We start from the raw sequence: 14,468 nt of genomic DNA on the forward strand, positions 1-14,468 counted from the left end.
CAGCACAGCCTGGCACCTAGACAGAGAGCACGGATTGGACAGCAACAAGCCTGCAACTGTTTCTTTGTGCCCGCAGGAGATCTGAATCCCCAGAGATTGGATGAGTATTCAACTTCACTGCATTACTGCTCGCGAATTCAATTGTTATCCCAACCAGTTGATATCAATTCAATTCCTAAGAGTTATGTACTTGTTTTCAGTATCTAATGTAGAAGTTATTACCAGGTTCATTTATGAAATGGTCTAAATGAATGATATACTGAATGTATGTCCTCTTGATATGTGTAACACTTTGTAACTGACTGAATATATACCTTTTGTATTCTGATAACCCTCTCGATAAGATCTGTTCGTTTTACATGCATATTCTATGTATTGTAACGCCCTCGCCTGGTGGTGAGGAGGAAGCGCCCCTAGGCGCTCGTAGTACCGCTGGGCATGCTGGGAGTGGTAGCCGGAGTGCGGTCTACGCGAGAGAAGCTCGCCCCACACCCAAAGTCCGTCAAGGCCCCCTGCGCCCTGTGGGAGGCCTTGGAGGTAAAGGACGGGGTGCTGCGCCGGGGGTGGCGGGTACCCTCCAGTGGCGAGGTACGGTGGCAGCTGATGGTGCCTTGGTCGCTCCGCGGGGCGGTGCTCCGAGCAGTGCATGGCCAGCCGGGCGTGGGGCACTTTGGCAGTAAAAAAACCCTGTAGCGCCTCCGAGGCCATTTTTATTGGGGTCTTTGCCACCGGGACGTGGAGTGGTACTGCCGAACGTATGCAGTGTGCGTGGCGCAGAAGGGTCCCCCCGAGCGCTCTCGGGCCCCCCTCCAACAACACCAGGTGGGGGCTCCTATGGAGCGGGTGGGGGTGGACGTTTTGGGCCCGTTTCTGCGCACCGAGGCCGGGAACCTCTACGTCTTGGTGGCCATGGATTATTTTATGAAGTGGCCGGAGGCCTACGCCCTCCCGGACCAGAGTGCCCCCACGGTGGCCGATGCACTGCTGGAGGGGATGTTTGCCAGGCTGGGGGTGCCGGAGGAGTTACATAGTGACTAGGGGTGTAACTTCGAGTCCCAGGTCTTTGCCAGAGTGTGCCAGCGCCTGGGGATCACTAAGACGCGGACCACACCTCTGCATCCCCAGAGCAACGGGTTGGTGGCGCGGTTTAATCGTACGCTCACCACCCAGCTGGCCACCCTGGTGTCCCGGCACCAACGGGACTGGGACCGCCACCTCCCCCTTGCACTCTGGGCGTATAGGACCGTGGTCCAGGAATCCACCGGATGCACCCCAGCCTCACTCATGCTGGGCCGGGAAATGTGAACCCCGGTGGACCTGGTCTTCGGCCCGTCGCCCGGAGACGGGTCGGCACCGCTGGCTGGACCGGACTACGAATGGGACCTGCGGCAGCGGATGCAGCAGGTGCACAGCTTTGCACGGACCCACCTGACACAGGCGGGGGTCCGGCAGAAGCGGCACTACGACCTGCGCTGCAGGGGGCCTGCCTTCCAGCCCGGGGACTCGGTTTGGGTGTACAACCCGCGCCGCCGCAAATGCCTCAGCCCTAAGCTGGCGCCGTCGTGGGAGGGGCCCGCTGAGGTACTCTGGGTGGTGGGCGAGGTCTGCTACCGTGTCCGGTTGCGAACACGGGGGAGAGTGGTGGTCCTGCACCAAGACCGGCTGGCCCCCTACCAGGCCCGGGAGGAGGAGCCGTGTGGGGAGGCTCTAGAGGACCAGCCGGGGCTGGAGCCGGCCGATAGTGGGGCGTCTGTGGGTCGCCAGCCGTCACCGTGGCCAACGGCTTCTCACGCAGGGTTCCACAGCAGTTAGCCGAGTACGAGTACAGCCTGAGGGGGGTGTTCGACGTCGGCGAGACGCCAGACGCTTCAGGTTTTTAAGGAGTAAGAGTGCAGGGGGTCTAAACCTGCGATCCAGTGTGTTGAAGTATTTCACAACACTACCCCTAGCACATCTGGAAATAAATCCTCATAATGATTATTGCCCTGGGCATGTACCAAAAAATCACTGAGCATATATATATATATCACTGTGTTGAAGCTAGAGACACAGAATAAGTGCAAACACATACAGTGTTCCTGCACCTTTGACCTCATCCAGAATGTATCGTTTTTTGAAAGGGATTGCTGTCAGAATGCACAACTGAATCCCAAACAGAATCTCTAGTCAAATATGATCATTTGTGAAACAGGCAAATGAGTCTCTCAGGTGCCCATTGCTCATTTTCAGACACAATTATGCAATACTTTCACCATGCGTTGAGCAATAGGGATTAAAGATACCAGAGGTAAGGTTAAAAGTGATTCTGAGGTGCAACACATCAGTGATACAGCTAGGCATCTGAAATGCGGGGTTTGAGAGCCCTTCAGGGAACACCGTACCCTAAAGGTACCAAAAGTCCACTAGTATAAGCATTAAGCCACTGTCACCCCTGTTACAATGTGATTGCTACATATCTTCATTTCTTTGGTTTTTAAGGAGTAAGAGTGCAGGGGGTCTAAATCTGCGATCCAGTGTGTTGAAGTATTTCACAACACTACCTGTAGCCCGTCTGGAAATAAATCCTCATTCTGATTATTGACCTGGGCATGTACCAATAAATCACTGAGCATATATATATATATATCACTGTGTTGAAGCTAGAGACCTTTATGTAATATTATGATGCTAAAATGTCATTTTCACATATATTAATGTAATAAATGATTGCTTATGCTTTATAAACAAATCTAATTAAAATAAAAGCTTACGTTTTGTATTTAACTTGTACCATAGAACATGATTTGCTTTGTATTTCAAGCCCACAAAGTGTCCAACTGACGCACTACATGATATAAGGAAGATTATCACATGCATATCGGTATTATCTTTCTTATGAAAATGCATTCCTTTCATTACCTTTTACTTTTTAAAATGAACTCAAATTGTGTATAATGTAATAATTTAAGTAGAATAGATTCTAATAATATAATGATCCAGTGTGTTGCACTACTTCACTGCTTCACTGCTCTATGCCGTCTGGAAATAAATCCTCAGACTGCTTACTGCCCTGGGCATGTACCAATAAATTACAGGAGCACATCTATATATCACTGCGATGAAGCAGGAGACACACAATCACTGCAAACACATCCTAAATACAGTGTTCCAGCACCTTTGACCTCATCCAGTACGTATCATTTCTTGAAAGGGATTGCTGTCCGAATGCACATCTGAATCCCAAACAGAATCTCTAGTAAAATACGATCATTTGTGAAACAGGTAAATGACGGTCTCAGGGGCCCATTCCTCATTCTCAAGACACATCTATGCAGTACGTACACCATGCATTGAGCAATAGGGATTAAAGACACCACAGGTAAGGTTAGAAGTCATTCTGACTATATTCTAAAATATTGGACTCATATTCTTATGATGGCAGTCACTTATGATAGTGACAGAGACGCTGTGTTGTAAAAGGGCGCTGTCTTTTGGATGAGATGTAAAACAGAGGTCACAGCAAGCTGAAAAACACGTTTTGAAAAGTGTGCTTTTCCTGCCCCAGAAGTTAAATGGGGGTGACCAAAGTTGCCCAAACGTGTTTATTTCTGCTGAAAAACCCGTTTTGACAGCTTCTGCACAGTGGGGTTAAGGGCTGACTCAGTGGGCTCTAATGAGCCAGGCAGCTACATTGGGATTCCAAGGTTTGAAAAAATACGTTTATTTCGAGCTGAAAAACAAGTTTTGAAAAGTGTGCTTTTCCTGCCCCAGAAGTTAAATGGGGGTGACCAAAGTTGCCAAAATATGTTTATTTCTCTGTCACTATGCTGGGGAATTGGGACCCGCACAGACCTCAGGGTGAATGCCCCCCCGCCGGCACCATTAACACCGCTTCCAGCTGGAAGCTTTGTTTTTCCCTGTAGCTCACCCTCATCCGGGTACTGACCTGGCTCACACCTGCTTAGCTTCAGTGGGTTTTCAGTTGCAAGTTGCAAGGGGATGCAAGTGATGGAGCCGCTCGCTGCAAAAGCTACTGCATTGGCCGGGAATCGAACCCGAGCCTCCCGCGTGGCAGGCGAGAATTCTACCACTAAATCACCAATGCTCAGTGCCTGGACCTTCAAAAAAGACGCTTTTTTGGTGCTCTGTGCAAAACGCGTCGACATCTGCTTCCAGCTGCAAAATGCCATTTGCAGACGCTGAAGAATTTATTTCCAAGGCAGCGGGTACAAGCGATTTGGCGTTTTAAAACCACCAGGAACAGCAAAGAGGTGCGCTTCTTTGCTTGCGCCAGAACACAACGACAGGAGGTGGACAACGTAGTCGGCAGGATTCGAACCTGCGCGGGGAGACCCCAATAGATTTCTAGTCCATCGCCTTAAGCACTCGGCCACGACTACAGCAAACCCCGCCGCCGCTGCGTTCTTGCTACAATCTTACCTGGATCGCGAGGCGCCGGCGGAAGCCTATTTCAAAGTCGTTCTCCGTTTCAAAAAAACATTTCCAAAATACAAGCCTTGCAGACAGACACGCCTCAGAGGACTTAAGGGTGGCTTCATGTCGGAATGATAAAGTCTCCCCGTCCGGACATGAAAATGCAACTTTGTTACACACAAAAAAAGACTTTCAGAGGCTTCCCGGATGTTTCCACCAGATTAAAATATTCACCGACGCAATGTCCATTCTGGAAGTCTGGTTGAAGCGGTTGAAGCGGTTTAGTCGGGATTTGTTCACCGTCCGTGTAGAGAGCCAGAAAGTTAATGTTGTAGTGTTTAAATTTGAAGGGGTTTTGTGTAAAACTGCCGCTGAATGCCGCTTTGTCCACAAACCCCAAAATTACCACTTTGGGTAACTGTCCGAGAAAGAGGTTTTCTTGGTTACACACATGGCTCCCTGCAGGCAGGCTGAAGACTTTCATCTGTACGCGGTCTATGGGGTATTTAGGTATTTAGTGGTGCGACCGTCAGGAGTGCTTCGGCGTTCACAAACAAAGATGCAGAGAGTACGCTCAGTTTGTGTTCTCCGATGTTGTTCATTAAGCAGAAAGCATCTCTGTTGCGCGTGAGTTTTATTTTCAGGTCTACGCCATTCAGTAGTCCCAGTGGGCAAAAGACGTATAATATACGTCTATTAAACGCATACCTTAGACGTCTAAATGTGGTCTACAATTCGTCTAGAATGAAATTCTAATATACGTCTAAAGTTATACGTCAATTATACGTCTATGTTTAGACGTTCATTATACATAAATGGTTGGAGTTCTATTATACGGATAAATTTAGAGGACTATTATACATATATGGTTGGAGTTCCGGATAACTTTAGAGGTCTATTATACGGATAACTTTAGAGGACTATTATACGTATATGGTTAGAGGTCTATTATACGTATACCTTTAGAGGTCTATTATACGTATAACTTTAGAGGTCTATTATACGTATATGGGTAGAGGTCTGTTATACGGATAACATTAAAGGTCTATTATACGTATATGGGTAGAGGTCTATTATACATCAAAGATAGATTTTATAGGCGTAGAAACAAGTAAACCAAGCCAATGATTAGGTTTAGAAATGTATTCTGAAAATACACATTCACACCTGAAACATATGTATTTCAAATTATACATTGTATACAATCAATCAACAATCAACATATGGGCAATAATCATAAAAAACACAACTAGTCTTAAACTTCAGCTACAAATTCTGGTAACATGGCAATATACAGTATAGTAATGACAAACACAAAACTAATTACATTAACACACTAACTCAAAACCACATTTTGATTCAAATATACATTTTAAAATGTACAACTTCTATATTTCCAAGAAAAAAAAATATTACAATGGAAGTTAAGACGATTTTTGTCCACTATTTGCAAACCCTGTCTAATTGTCCTAACAGTTAGAACCAAAAACCTATTATTTTCAGTGTCCAGATCTCCTGGCCCCCTGTCTTTCATATGCATTCTTCAAGTAACACATTGCATGCTCCTTTATTTCTTTTTCTGTTGATGTAGGGTGGGACTTCAGCACCGCAGCTAGGAGAAAATTGTATAATATTACTTCCCAAATAAATGATGATTATCTTCTTTAGTATAATCTAAAAAGTGAACGGTTTACTAAGCTCAAAACTGAAATAAATGTATAAAATTTGGCTTGCATCATAGCAGTTGAGCAATAAAGTCTGTCCTAATTAAAGAGTACCCAAAGTTTGAAAGTACAACATAGAATAAGAATAGAGAAACGGCAAAACAATTTTGTGTCATCTTCCCCATTCACACTATTTTATGTGCCATTTTTTGCTTATTCACGTACTATTTTAATCAAAATAATATTAAGAAAGATCTGTATGTATTCAGATAGTATTATTATTGTTCATACTTACTCGTCAAAAGAGGATTGCTGAGATATTTGCGGATATACTTCTACGTTTGAAAAACGTGTCCAAAATTGTGACCAACGAATACTAGCAATGCATTGTGGTATATATGCGGAAAATATGCTGGGTTCGATATTTTCTCAACGTATGCGTTTATTAATGTTGTCGATATTATGGTTGAAATATAACATTGATAATACATCGCGGCTATGTGCCCCCTGCTATGAGCTGATGTGCAATTTTAACGCATGTAGTTAGTAAGGATCGGTCACTGTTGTATGGTATTATATATAATGACATTATGGAATAGGATGGGGACAGGCCTGGCATCACGGGGGGAGGGGGGAATGTTGCCCCTTCAGTTTTGGGCAAAAAGATTTACCTAACTTAATTTGCGCCCTAAAAAATAGTTGTACTTTGTCAATGGTCAGACAACACTAAATGACACGAACAGTCACTCAGTCTGTTTGATGGGCAGGAGGGCTATCCGTCCAGGAGCTGCACATATCAGTGTCGTTATTGAGTGTCAACATTACGATCCTGTTTGCTCAGGTGGACCGATTCCTTGCAGTAGTTTATCATTATACTTAAAATCGTTATATAACTAGGACTAGTTATAGCAGTCTGTGCTTTCTGTTGGTTTTACAACATTTTTTCTTAACGATTCAGAACGTCCATGTAGCTGCAAAAATGAACGCTTATGGTACTTTTCGCTCCAGGCAATACTCTCCAGTGAGAGTGACGAAAAATGTGAAACTGAACTTCATCGCAAATACCAGATTGCTAGTCGATATCTTCTATCATAAAGCACTAATTAATGGCATAGCTGCGAGATTTCATTTGGGTAGCTGCACCGTACAGCTCCGTTTCAACCGAAATATCACCCCCGCTCAGAATATCAGACGCCCCCCTACAGATTTTTCCCCGGGCACCGCGCACTGATGGGGGACGGGGTTTCCAGGAAATGGTATCAACTTTTCTCAAGAAAATAAAAATAGAAACTCTATAGGCACTCAAACATTTTACTGTTTTTTTTTCAGGCAGGTGGCAAGACCCCTCCACAAAACCCTTGTATGCCAAGCTGTGGGCATTGATTCGTCGAATATACGTATATTCACGCCGAAAATACGGCTATACGTATATATACGTCGCCTCGACGTATAATCAACGTCGAATTGCAACCGTAAAATCGACGACATTAATAAATGCATATATAACGTCGAAAACACATCTAACACTAGGAGTATACGGCACTCTGCACAGTGTACGAAGTAAATTATTTTCGCAGTAATTAATTTACACGTGTATAATAAATATAGTAAATATAATTAATTACTGCGAAAATAATTTACTTCGTACACTGTGCAGAGTGCTGTATACTCCTAGTGTTAGATGTGTTTTCGACGTTATATATGCGTTTATTAATGTTTATTTCACAGTGTCGTGCACCTTTTCATTGCTCTCGCTTTCAGAGCCTCCGCACGGCACACGACTCGACATCAGGAAGCACATTGAAGTGAAAGCAGGGAGCGCTGCGACATGCACTGTGCAGATCCCGCCACACTAAGAGGTATATAAGCGTCAAAGGCAAGTCATTCCGAGTTGGTCGTTTGTGTTTTCCGTTCAGACGCGAAATGCTGAAATGATCTCTCGGCTCCTCGGTTGTCATTTCTGCTCCGTAAAGTAATCACAGCACGAGTCGGCTTCCAGCACGGTGGGTCGGGACACAATGCCGGGGGTCGGAGAGCGATGTCTTCCTCGTTAGTACAGGACCTGTCACCTGTCCCCACCTGTCACGCGGGAGACCGGGGTACATCAGGACGCGCATTGAAGTGAAAGCAGGATGCGCTGCGACATGCACTGTGCAGATCCCGCCACACTAAGAGGTGAGTGGGTCTGTTCGATCACAGCACTAGGCGAATCCCCAATCCCCTTTTGTGCGTGGCGACAGAAGAAGTCTGGTCTGTTTCCGCCCAGTTTCGATCCGGGGATCTTTCGCGTGTTAGGCAAACGTGATAGCCGCTACACCACGGAAACCTGCAGGGACTGCTGCTGCTTGCGTTTCGGGCTGAGAAAGGGACGCGTCACTTTAGGCAGGGGGCGCTGGAGAGAGGAACAAAGGGCGCGATGAAACAAAACACCGAAACCCGGGATCTTTAGATCTTCAGTCTAACGCTCTCCCAGCTGAGCTATTTCGGCGGTGCACAGAGCCCACAGCCACCTGCTCCAGCCTTCCTGTGTTGCGGCATGAGCGCACCAAGAGTAGCGGGAGAGTGTTGCAGGAACGTCACTCAGAAGGAAAGCCACCCAGGTGCGTCCTCTGAGCTCTGTCCAGCGCATCTTCCTCGCATGGACTCCTGCCTGCGACGGGCAGGAAACAATTAGCAAGAACAGAACAACACCCCATGGGTGTCTCATGACCACACCTTAGGTTGTGACACGTGCAGGTGTGAGGGGTTGCCGGGCTACTTTGGAGCAGAGCTTGGGCGGAGGGAGGGCGGGAAAGCAGACAAAGAGGTGACACCTCAAGGTCTGCACGATCACAGCTCTCCGCCGCCCCAGGCTTCCGCTCGATAAGCTGCTGGACACACCCGCCCCTCCTCACACAGACCGTGGAAAAGCCCCCGAGTCGGAGGGCTCTCTCTTCCTCCCAGGAGCTCTTGGACACGACGCACAGACAGGGTGCGGGGAGCCGCCGCCTGCAAACACGGCTCCAGGCAGGACTCCACTCAGTAGGAGCCGCAGAGCAGAGGAGATGGGGGCAGCTTAGCTCCTGTGCAGAGACCTGAGCTGCTGTTGCTGCAGACGCTGTCTTTTCTGCACTCGGGGTAGGAGTGAATGTTGAGTTGCCCTTAGAAATGAAGCAGAGTACTTCAACGGCATGGGTGTGTGTGTGTGCGTGCGCCCTGGTGATTCTGGGAGACAGATCGAACCTGGGCTAAAAGAGAGGAGGCTTAGCCCTCTTCCATTTGCTACTTCAAAGTTGTACAACCCATTTGTATCTGCTAGGCGGCGCAGTTGTCGTGCACAAAGAACGCTTTGAAAAGCGTCCAAAGCAAGTCATTCCGAGTTGGTCGTTTGTGTTTTCCGTTCAGACGCGAAATGCTGAAATGATCTCTCGGCTCCTCGGTTGTCATTTCTGCTCCGTAAAGGAATCACAGCACGCGTCGGATTCCAGCACGCTGGGTCGGGACACGATGCCGGGGGTCGGAGCGTGTGATGTCTTCCTCGTTAGTATAGTGGCAAGTATCCCCGCCTGTCACGCGGGAGACCGGGGCTCGATTCCCCGACGGGGAGTAGCTTTTCTTTTACCTCCTTAGAGAAAGGACTGCCTTTCACTTCTCTGTTTTCTAACACAGCGTCGTGCACCTTTTCATTGCTCTCGCTTTCAGAGCCTCCGCACGGCACACGACTCGACATCAGGAAGCACATTGAAGTGAAAGCAGGGAGCGCTGCGACATGCACTGTGCAGATCCCGCCACACTAAGAGGTGAGTGGGTCTGTTCGATGCACAAAGAACGCTTTGATAAGCGTCAAAGGCAAATCATTCCGAGTTGGTCGTTTGTGTTTTCCGTTCAGACGCGAAATGCTGAAATGATCTCTCGGCTCCTCGGTTGTCATTTCTGCTCCGTAAAGGAATCACAGCACGAGTCGGCTTCCAGCACGGTGGGTCGGGACACGATGCCGGGGGTCGGAGAGAGTGATGTCTTCCTCGTTAGTATAGGACCTGTCACCTGTCCCCACCTGTCACGCGGGAGACCGGGGTACATCAGGACGCGCATTGAAGTGAAAGCAGGATGCGCTGCGACATGCACTGTGCAGATCCCGCCACACTAAGAGGTGAGTGGGTCTGTTCGATCACTAGGCGAATCCCCAATCCCCAATCCCATTTTGTGCGTGGCGACAGAAGAAGTCTGGTCTGTTTCCGCCCGGTTTCGATCCGGGGACCTTTCGCGTGTGAGGCGAACGTGATAACCACTACACTACGGAAACTGTGGTCAGATGTGCCCAGCGGCCCAGCGCTGAGCTTCGCCAATGCGATTCAGCTGCTTCCAGTGCCTTTATTGGGGTGCGCTGATGGACCGTGCTCTCTCTCCAGAGACCAGCACGCCTGTCATGGACGGAGCAGGAAAGACGGCGCCACATTCTACAGCCCTCTCCACGCAATCGACGAAATCGGGCTACTGAAGTGGAGAAAATCGCCTCTCCAGAAAGTGCAAATATCATCTTGGAGAGTATAAATCCTATTGCCGAAGGTCAGCCCTGTCTACCAGAGTGACCCTCCCACCTCCTGCAGCGATGGTCAGCTCGTCTCACACGCGAGAAGTTTCGGCTGGAAACAAGCGCCCCCTCTTCTCGCACGTTTTGCACGTTGAGTAGTTTTAATGTGGCTCCTTCGTACACACTGCTGATCTTTTGGAAAGCAGGAGGCAAAATTGACACGTTTCCATAACGGGAGTCGAACCCGGGCCGCCTGGGTGAAAACCAGGAATCCTAACCGCTAGACCATATGGGAGTGCACAACCCTGCTGTTCCGGGCATCATGCAAGCAAACTACATAAATATGAGAAAACACGCAAGAGAGTTGTCACTCAGAGTGTCGAAGGGTCGATGTATACTGGGACTCAGTTGAAATGCAACGTCAGGACTTTTCCGAATTATGTCACACGAAGAGAGCACAGCCTTTTCCGCCCTGCCACGTGTGTATCGGTAACTCGCCGTGATTGTATAGTGGTCAGTACTTTGCGTTGTGGCCGCAACAACCCTGGTTCAAATCCGGGTCACGGCAGAATAGGGGCGTCTGCTTTTACTACTTGCATGAATGAAGGCAAAAAAAAGCCAATCGATGTGAACAAACGGCGCTTTACAGAGGAGTACTGCCTGACTGGATCGTTGATGAACGACAGAGGCCACTCCGACCTCTTCTCGGGTTTCTTCAGTGACTTACTAAGGATCTTCTTCACATTCGCCCATGCAAGGGAAAGCCAGTTACACCAAAGCAAACGCAGGAAAGTGCATTTCATGCAGAGACCAGGAGGGACCTGTTTACACCAAGAGTGGTCGGAGTATGGAACAATGCGCCAAGCCCTGTTTCTGGAGTCGATTCTTGATTAGATCTTGGGCTCACTAAGAGGCCCCCGCTGGGTACTAATCTTTCTGTTGTTCTCGCAGGTGTTGCGCTGCTTTTGAGCCGACAGAGCTCGTCTTGGTCTGTCGGGACAGCCCAATTGCAAATGATCGGCTCCAGGTACAGAAAAAACGTGCGTTTGGTACAAGAGTGCATGAAGGCACCGGAAATACATTGGGAACAAATGACTGGTGGTTCAAGACCTCTGTGAAGTGCAGGAGCGTGCAAGAAGAGGCTGTTTGCACCCAGTCTCGAACCAGGGACCTTTCGCGTGTTAGGCGAACGTGATAGCCGCTACACTACGGAAACCTGTAGGGACTGCTGCTGGTGTCTCGCTTGCGTTTCGGGCTGAGAAAGGGACGCGTCACTTTAGGCAGAGGGCGCTGGAGAGAGGAACAAAGAGCGCGATGAAACAAAATGCCGAAACCCGGGATCGAGCCAGGGACCTTTAGAACATACTCTCACGAATCGTTAGAATACGTGCGTTTGATCATCAATTGCGTAACAACCACATTCGTTCGACTTGAGCCATCAAGCTCATAGTTTTCAAATCTTGAAAGCTGTCATTGAGCACATCATAGTCTGCAGTACGCCCCATAACTTGCGTACTTCAACAGAAAGAAGAGCAGACAGCTCCATAAATATGCGAGGCGCAGAGAGTGCAAGGCGAGCCGCACACGTTTCGGTGGCTGAGAGAGGGCAGTTTTTGCTTCTGCATTTCCCAGGTAAGGACGCATGACAACAACCGATCGCGGTGCTCATTTACGACATAGTGGTGATGAGTTTTCAGTACGTGTTCTTTTGAACGAGCAATGAGGTTGCTGCCTTGGACAGCTGACTGCACGCTCTCATTGTGCCACGTGATGAGTATTCACCAGGCTCGTTCAGTCATTAGTCACATTCCATCGTTTGCCATAAGCAGATGCTGCAAGGTGATGTGGATATCAGTTCCCAGTCTTGTGGACGAGGACAGAAAGAACACACAAGGGCTCATCCGCGATTTGAACCCAGGACCTCCCACACCCTAAGCGAGAATCATACCCCTAAACCAATGAGCCACGGCAGCACTTTCCATTTTATTCTGTCAGCGAGCTTGAGGACGGGGGAGAGGCGTCATTCGCTCGTCCAGTCAGACCTTCATCAATAAGTCAAGAAAGCCGCAATTACACGACTGCCTTGCAGACGAAGGGCAGTGAACTGCACCCGGTAAGAGGGGAACAAGCGGCACTAGGCGACACCGAGGCATGAGCCCCAGCGAGGGGGGTTAGCTTGCATGGTACAGCGCTCGCTTTGCATGCGAGAGGTAGCGGGATCATTTCCCACGTCCTCCAGGTGTGTGCTTAGAGCTTGATGTGCCGAAAGGTGTCCTTTAGCCTGTGGTCACGGAGAGCGTCATGCATCTGTCAATCATTTCGCAGCCACGCCCCCTCTTCATCTTCTCTCTGCCTTAAGCGTCTCCGCCACTCTCTCTTGACATTTCATGTCAGCATGTCAGAAGTCCGAGTGACGTTTTTAAAGGCTGAGTGAGGGCACGATGCTGAAGCAGAGAGGCCACTTCAGTCAGAGAGACTTGTGCTAGGTGAGATCTGAAAAACAGACTTGCAACAGAAACAGACCAAAAAAGTATCGGTGAGATCAAAAGGCAAATGCAACATCCAGCAGAGGGCGTCTAAAGATTAGGGAACGGGCGACTGAAATCCATGAGGCAAACTTTCCGGCTGTGTACTGCAGCTGGCCTCGTTGGCGTAGTTGGTAGCACGTCAGTCTCATCATCTGAAGGTCCTGAGTTTGATCCTCACACGGGGCAGGGCTGCTTCCTCTCTTGCTCTTTTCAAACACTTGCGGCAACTGTTCGCTCATAACCACGTCTGGAATGCGTGACCTTTACACGGGGGAGAAGCAACGCCGCATCCCTTTTCTAAAGAACATTCACATTCAGAAATAAGTCAAGAAATTTGCCATTACTTTCGCTCGCGCTGCTGTCAGCCTGCCCATGTTGCCAAAGAAAGATTCACTCGGCGTCAACATGACAGAACAGCGATCACTTGAAAACACTATTCCACACTCCGTAAGCAAGAACTTCAGTGTTTGCAGTCACCCGATATGCCGATAGTCAAAGGAGCACAAAACACGAAGCGTCAAAAGACAAGATGAGTTGATGGAAAGAGCGTTGAATTGATGAGCACAAAAGTTCAGCTCGTACAATAGGCAACGAAGGTCCCGGCGTCATCATCGCACTTGAAAGGACTGCCTTGCAGACTAAGGGCAGTGGGAGGTTGCTGTTTTGAGATGGAGGCATTGGGATGGTGGGCCGAGATCTATTCTTCTTAAGGAATTCTTCATCGTGAAAGATCGGTCCACAGGTCATCCAAAGAACTTACAAATATTTTTGGACTCAGGGAATCACGTGCTTCCGGAAGGGAGTGAAGTGCTCAAACACATGACATGCCCCCTTGATCTCACATGCACAATTCTGCTGCAACATGCACAGCTACCGTCCACACCAGGCAGTGGGGCTTCAGCAGAATTTGCTACGCCACCTGCAATTACATATCCAGCTGCACACATATACATGGCCCCTCTGTCCTTTTCAGGATCTCAAAAAAAAGCATAGCGTGGTTTTCCTGCAACCTGATTGACCGCATCTCCCTCAGAATGTGCCCCGTTGCATTCATTGCTGAAGCAGGACGGAGGCTAACGGGCATGCCAGAACAGTTAGGCTCAGCGATCTCTCCAAAATATTGTGGTTGTAGTGGAAGAAATATGGTTTAAATTGTACCTTGGTATTTCAAACTCTCTCTAGAATGTTATCCATTTCTATTTTATTTTGACAGGAACTGGCTAATGACACTAGATGAAAAGAGAAGAAAGAAAACACAACGTTTCGGCCGTGGAGCCTTCTTCAGGTGTGAGGGCTCCACGGCTGAAATGTTGTGTTTTCTTTCTTCTCTTTTAAGCATGGAATAGACCTATT

General features: G+C 48.3%; 3 non-coding genes across 3 annotated transcripts; 1 reads left to right on the top strand and 2 right to left on the bottom strand.

The window, feature by feature from the left end:
* Positions 1 to 10,286: 10,286 nt before the first annotated feature.
* Positions 10,287 to 10,359, bottom strand: trnav-cac (transfer RNA valine (anticodon CAC)). Its single transcript has one exon. It is a non-coding gene; the product is annotated as a tRNA-Val (tRNA).
* Positions 10,360 to 10,810: 451 nt separating this feature from the next.
* Positions 10,811 to 10,882, bottom strand: trnae-uuc (transfer RNA glutamic acid (anticodon UUC)). The gene has a single exon. It is a non-coding gene; the product is annotated as a tRNA-Glu (tRNA).
* A 201-nt stretch (positions 10,883 to 11,083) lies between these two features.
* On the top strand, positions 11,084 to 11,155 carry trnah-gug (transfer RNA histidin (anticodon GUG)). The gene has a single exon. It is a non-coding gene; the product is annotated as a tRNA-His (tRNA).
* The last annotated feature ends 3,313 nt before the right edge of the window (positions 11,156 to 14,468 follow it).

The sequence above is a fragment of the Lepisosteus oculatus genome, unplaced genomic scaffold (genome assembly GCF_040954835.1).
Source record: "Lepisosteus oculatus isolate fLepOcu1 unplaced genomic scaffold, fLepOcu1.hap2 HAP2_SCAFFOLD_76, whole genome shotgun sequence".
Taxonomy (NCBI): domain Eukaryota; kingdom Metazoa; phylum Chordata; class Actinopteri; order Semionotiformes; family Lepisosteidae; genus Lepisosteus; species Lepisosteus oculatus.